Source organism: Delphinapterus leucas, chromosome 8 (genome assembly GCF_059928025.1).
Source record: "Delphinapterus leucas isolate spDelLeu-1000000601 "Yukka" chromosome 8, BTC_Dleu_Yukka2, whole genome shotgun sequence".
Lineage (NCBI taxonomy): Eukaryota > Metazoa > Chordata > Mammalia > Artiodactyla > Monodontidae > Delphinapterus > Delphinapterus leucas.
Genome location: NC_143136.1, coordinates 31,717,291 through 31,723,903, shown reverse-complemented (window position 1 = coordinate 31,723,903; position 6,613 = coordinate 31,717,291). Strand labels below are relative to the sequence as shown.

General features: G+C 39.4%; 1 pseudogene; it reads right to left on the bottom strand.

The window, feature by feature from the left end:
- Window positions 1–4,767: 4,767 nt before the first annotated feature.
- Window positions 4,768–5,207, bottom strand: LOC111172068 (large ribosomal subunit protein uL13 pseudogene; annotated as a pseudogene).
- Window positions 5,208–6,613: the final 1,406 nt, after the last annotated feature.

Here is a 6,613-nt window from a genome sequence, read left to right as displayed (position 1 = left end):
GCTGCAAGATTTGAAAACACGTTGCTCCGTTTTTACTGGCGAGAAAGCCGATTTTCCCTGATCTCATGATAGAGGCTTGACCCAATGTGTTTCTCATATCACATCTGCTGATCTGTGAACCCAGCTACAGCACATGACCGAAGAGAAGTTTACACAAAGGAAACAAGCATCAAATTTGTCTTCAGGTTTGAAATATCAGTCAGATTCCTGCTTGCTGAAATTTTGTCTTGAAGACTCTAAAATGAAGATGTATTTAATTTAAAATATTTTTTTTACTGGGAAGTATGAATCAGAGATGATAACGGAAGAACTGAACTAGGCCAGGAAAAAAAGTGCTCCAAATGTAGTTGAGCTATTAAGAGATTTTAGATAATAACGAATAGACAGTTAATAAACATACAAAATAATGATATAGTGAAAGGGAGTTTAAAAGTGATCAAATTAATAAGAAATATTTTGTTTAGAGCTTTAGGTAAGGAGTGTATGTAACCAGGGAGGAAAAAATATTTACTAATCAGAATAGACGTTTAATAAATGTTGAATGAATGAAGGATGCTCTTCAAATAATGTCGTGACTTAGGACAGATATAAAATGATATTTCAACCTAGAGGCTGAACATGGTTCTCCGGTCAGCAACAGGAAACCTCACATTGACCGGAATGACGGTATTTTATCTACATTGGATATCTGAGTATCACTTTCTTGTGAAGGAAACTAAACCTCAAACTTGAAGCTCCCTCCAAAGCTTGGGTTATTCAAATTTGCAGATTTAAATTTGTGTTCTGGAAAATACTTAGGAGTGGGATGGCTGGGTCATTTAGTAGATGTATGCTTAGCTTTTGGAGAAACTGACAAACTGTTTTTCAAAGTGGTTGTACCATTTTACATTCCCACCAGCAGTTTATGAGGGGTACTCTTCTTCCACATTCTCACCAACACTTGATATGGCCAATCTTTTTAACTTTAGACATTCTAATAGGTACAGAATTATATCTTGCTGTAGTTTTGATTTGCATTTCCCCGATGACTAATGATGTTCATCACTTTTTCATGTTCTTATCTGCCATCCATATACCTTCTTTGGTGAAGTGACTGTTCAAATATTTGCCAGTGTTTAATTTGGGTTGTTGGGTTTTATTTTTATCATTGGTTTTATTCTGGATACAGGCTTTTATCAGATATACAATTTGTAAATATATTCACCTAGTCTGATTCTTCTCTTTTCATGCTCTTAGCACTATTTTTGGAAGAGCAGATATTCTTCATTTGGTGAAGTCATATATATATGTGTGTATGTGTATATATATATATACATATATATATATATAGGCATACACACACACACACACATATACGTGTGTGTGTGTCTTTTGGTGTCTTCTTTCCCTAATCAGTCTGTCAGTCTGCTAGAAGTTTACTATTTTACTACCTTCTGAAAATACAAATTTTGTCTTTCTTAATTTTTACCTGTTTTTCTGTTTTTGATTTCATTGATTTTTCTGTTCCCATGTTTACTGTTTCTTTTCATCTGCTCATTATACATTTCATTCGATTTTATTTTTCTATGTCTTAAGATGGATGCTGAGGTCATTGATTTTAGACCAAAGAGAAATGAAAGCATATGTGCATGCAAAGATTGTTATACAAATATTCATTTGATTTATTTTTATTTATTTATTTTTTGCTTTTGTTTTTGTTTTTTTTTGTTTTTGTTTTGTGGTACGCGGGCCTCTCACTGTTGTGGCTTCTCCCGTTGTGGAGCACAGGCTCCGGACGCGCAGGCTCAGCAGCCATGGCTCACGGGCCCAGCCGCTCCGCACCATGTGGGATCTTCCCGGACCGGGGCACGAACCCGTGTCCTCTGCATCGGCAGGCGGACTCTCAACCACTGCGCCACCAGGGAAGCCCTGATTTATTTTTAATAGTCAAAATCTGGAAACTATTCAAATGCTCATCATCATATAAATAAATACATAAATTGTGCTATATTTATGCAAGGGACTACTGCTCAGCAATAAAAAGAGGAGAAATATCATTATACAAACTATGTAGATACATCTGAAAATAATTATGCTAGTGAAAGAAACTAGAAAAAAAGGTGTAACACATGATTTTATCTATATAAAATCATAGAAAATGCAAAGTAAGCTATAGCGACACAAGTAGATTGAGTATTGCAAATACTCAATTGCCTGGGGATGGACATGGAAGAGTAGTAAAGAAGTATTCAAAAGGGGCGCCAGGAAACTTTTGACAATGATGGAAATGTTCATTAACTTAATTGGAATCAGTGTTTCATGGGTGTACATGTATTTTGAACCTGATCAAATTGTGTATTTTAAATATGTGTAGTTTATTGTATGTCTATTATATCTCAACAGAGCTTTTTAAAAAGACACCACTATAAAAATGATAGAGGCCACAGAAGAGGAGAAAATATTTACAATACTCATATTTGACTTGTACCCAGAATATATAAAATAACTCTTACAAGTTGATAATAAGGAGAGAAATACCCCAATAAAACAATGGGGAAAAGATTTCAACAGACATTTCATAAAGAAATATATATGAAGGGCCCATAAGCCTATGAAAAGAGGCTCAACAATATTAGTCATCAGGGAAATACAAATTAAAACCACAATGACATATCACTACATGCCCATTAAGATGGATAAAGTTTTAAAAAGTGATAATGTAAAAACATTGGCAAGGATGCAAAGGAGCTGAAATTTTAATGCATTGCTGTAGTGAATGTAAAATAATAAAACCACTTTGGAAAATTATTTGACAGTTTTTTTAAAAAGTTAAACTTTTATGATCCCTAGGATCCAGCAATTTCTCTCCTCAGTGTGTACCCAAGAGAATTTAAAGCATACGTCCACATAATGTATGAATATTCATAGCAAACCTATTCAAAATAGATCAGAACTGAAAATCCCTCCTCTGCTCTGGGGACTCCAATTACATGTATATTTGATGCTTAAAGTTGCTTCCCCTCCACCTCAAGTGATGCTCTGCTCATTTTATTTTTCAATTTTTTTTTAACATCTTTATTGGAGTATAATTGCTTTACAATGGTGTGCTAGTTTTGGCTTTATTTTTTTTCAATTTTTAAAAAATTCTTTCTGGGTTTTATTTTAGATAGCTTCTATAGGTATGTCTTCAAGTTCACTAATCTTTTTTTCTCCAGTGTTTAATCTGCTGTATTTTTTAATATCAGATATTTTAGTTTTCATCTTTGGAAGATAATTTGGGTCACTTTATGTCTTCTATGTGTCTAGTTTTCATGTGCAATCTTTCCTCTAGCCTCTTGAACTTATGGGATGCTATTGTAATAACCCTATTAATGTCTTATCTACTAATTCTATTATCTGTATACTTCTTCGATCAGTTTCTATTGACTGATTTTCATCCTCATTATGGGTCATACTTGACATCTTCCAAATGTTAATTCAGAATGTTAATTCTGTTCATTGCTGAATGGATGTCAGACATTGAGAATTTTACCTTTTTGTTTGCTGGATATTGTAGTATTTCTGTAAATATTTTTGAGCTTTGTTCTGGGATGCAGTTGAGTTACTTACAAACAGTATTATCCTTTCAGAACTTGCTTTTGAGCTTTGTTATCTGGTACTGAAGCAGGCTTTATTCTAGGGTACCTTTGTCTCAAAACTGAAGCTAAGCCTTCTGAGAACTCTACTCAATGCCACATGAATTATGAGGTTTTCTACTCTGCCTGCTGGGAATAGGAACTATTTCTGGCTTTGTGTGAGTTCCTGGTACTGTTCTTCTATTCTTTTCAGAGAGTTCTTTCCCCAGACCTGGATAGTTTCTTCACAAACCTGCACTGATCAGTACTTAGCTGAAGACTTGAGCAGGACCCTCTACAGGTCTCTTTTCTCTCCTCCAACTCTCTACCCTGCAAACTGTATCCACACAGACTCCATCAAAGTACTCTCCCTGGGATCCCATTCTCCGCTTCAGACAGAAACTCCCTCCAGGGGGCACATCAAGGCAAGTGTAGGGTTCACTGCATTTATTTCCCATCTCTCAGGGTTCACTGTCTTTCATTGTTTGTTGTCCAAATCTTAATAACTATTGTGCCATATATTTTATCCAGATTTTTTTAGTTGTTTTAGGAAGGAAGGTAAACCTAGTCCCTGTTATTTAGACATTGCTGGAAGCAGAAATCCCATCTAATTTTGCCCCGCTACTCAATGATGTCTTTCTTTTTCTTTTTCTTTAAAAATAATTTATTAGTTTTGGATCACAAAATATAGGGAAGACACAAGGGCAATGCCTGTGACCCCTTGGACCGTACTTCCCTTCCATAAACACCTTTTAGAACCCCAGACTCATGCTGCCCAAGCATCCCTCACATCCTCACAGCTGCAGAGTATAGTACTGACCATGTGGGACGCTTAAACAGGCTCCCTGTAAGCGATGCAGGGGTCCCTTCCAATTAGGTCTTCCAGCTCACTTTTGCCAATATTGCAACACCACTGTTTGTTCCAACTGTCCATGTCCTAAAACTCTCATGAATGAATAGGTCACAGGCAAATTCTGCCTGCACAGCCCTTATAACTGTCTACTCTTTTAAAATGGCCTTTCTTAAACAGCAGTGACTAAGGTCGCTTCACTATACCCAGTCTTCTAAGCCCCAGACTGCCTGTGGGACCTGGATGGCAGCCCCTGGGGGTCCCCCACATCCTAGGGTGGCAATGGAGGAAGGGCAGGCCAGGCCAAGCATTAAGAATAAACAGTCAGTTTTATTGCGCTCAGACTAGGAATCCATGGGTCTTGAGGACCTCTGTGAACTTGTCAGTTTTCTTCTCTCTGTTCTTTTCGGCCTGCTTCCGTAGCCTCAGGAGCTGCTTCTTTTTCCGGTAGTGGATCTTGGCCTTCTCCTTTCTCTTCTCCTCCAGGGTGGCTGTTACTGCCTGGTACTTCCAGCCAACCTCACGAGCCAGCCGCCCTAGGCAGGCAAACTTCCGCACAGGCTTCAGACGCACAACCTTGAGGGAGGCAGGAACCACCATCCGCTGTTTCTTGTCATAGGGTGGCGGGATCCCATCAAACACCTTGAGGCGGTCCCGAGCGGCCTGGCCTCGCTTGGTCCTGTGGGGCAGCATGCCTCGCACTGTCCGCCAGAAGATGCGGCTGGGGGCTCGGAAGTGGTAGGGGCCGCATCCGCTTGCAGAGGAAGGCCAGGTACTTCAACTTGTTTCTATGGAAATTTCCATAAATGCTGATGCCTTCACAGCTGCACGACCACCACCTTTCAACCCAGAAGCACCTGCTTGGCCATGATGGCCGCCTGGAGGCCCAGGAGATGGCCTCGGCCATCGAGCACCAGGACCTGCCCCTCCGCCATCATCGGCAGCTGCCTGGGAAAGCACTCAGTGATGTCTTTCAATGGGCAGGAGTTTTTAATTTTCAGTAAGTCCGTTTTATTGACTTTTTTCCCATCATGCTAAGGACTACGAAGAATGCAACAGTAAGTAAGCAGAATACAGCGTCTGCTTTTCTTAGACGCTCTCAATCTTGTAAAGGAGTAGGAAGTTACAAGTAATACTTTGGGTCAGTTGAGATGAGTAGAGCCAGAGTTAAATATAGAAATGTCCAATAGCTTCTGGCTTGAAAAGGGAAAGGGGTACTGGGTTTGGCAGCATAATAGCCTCCAGAGATGTCCAAGTCTTAGTTGTTGAAACTGAGTATATTACCTTACATGGCAAAGAGGATTTAGCACATGTGATTAAATATAATGATCTTGAGATGATCCTGGGTTATCTGGTTGTGCCCAATGTAATCACAAGGGTCCTTATAAGAGAAAGAGGGAGTCAGGAGGGTCAGAAAAGGAACCGTGACAATGGAAGCAGGTGTCAGAGTGGTGGGATTGCTGGAAGGGGCCACGAACCAAGGATTGAGGGCAACTTCTAGAAGCTGAAGAAGGGAAGGAAACATATTTCCCTCTAGAGTCTCCAGAAGCAAAGTAACTCTGCTGAAATCTTTATTTTTGTCCAGTGAGACCCATTTTGGACCGCTGAACTCCAGAATTATAAGATGCTAAGTTTGTGTTGCTTAAAACCAGTAATGCCGTAATTTGTCACAGAGGCGATAGGAAAATAATGCAGGTATTGAATTGAAGGGCTGCTTTTTCCTCTGGTCACAGCAGGGAGGTACCTGGCTGAGTAAATTTCTCATATGGAGGCTTCCTCATACACAGGGGATCATTGCTTACCTGTTGCTGTATGAAGGACTAAATTCAAAATGCCTGTCAGTTTCTGTCAGCCTCTGCTGCTGGAATAAATATTTGGACTCAAAATGATAGGTAGTTCTTAGGCAGGTGCTTGTAGCTACACTGGTTTCCCATGAATCAGAAGGAGTCCCTCACACTCTACCCTCACAGCCAAAGGGGATCTAAATCACGTAAGGACTGAGGGGAGGCAATGACTTTACAACACCTAGACTTGGAAATTTTATAATACTTTTAGCACTCAATGGAAGAGTCTTCTTCCCTTTGTAAAATTTAAGTCTATTCTTCAAGCTTCCTACTTATGTTCAGCAACACAGGCTTTGATATCCCCAAACAGAGGACTAGTTATATAT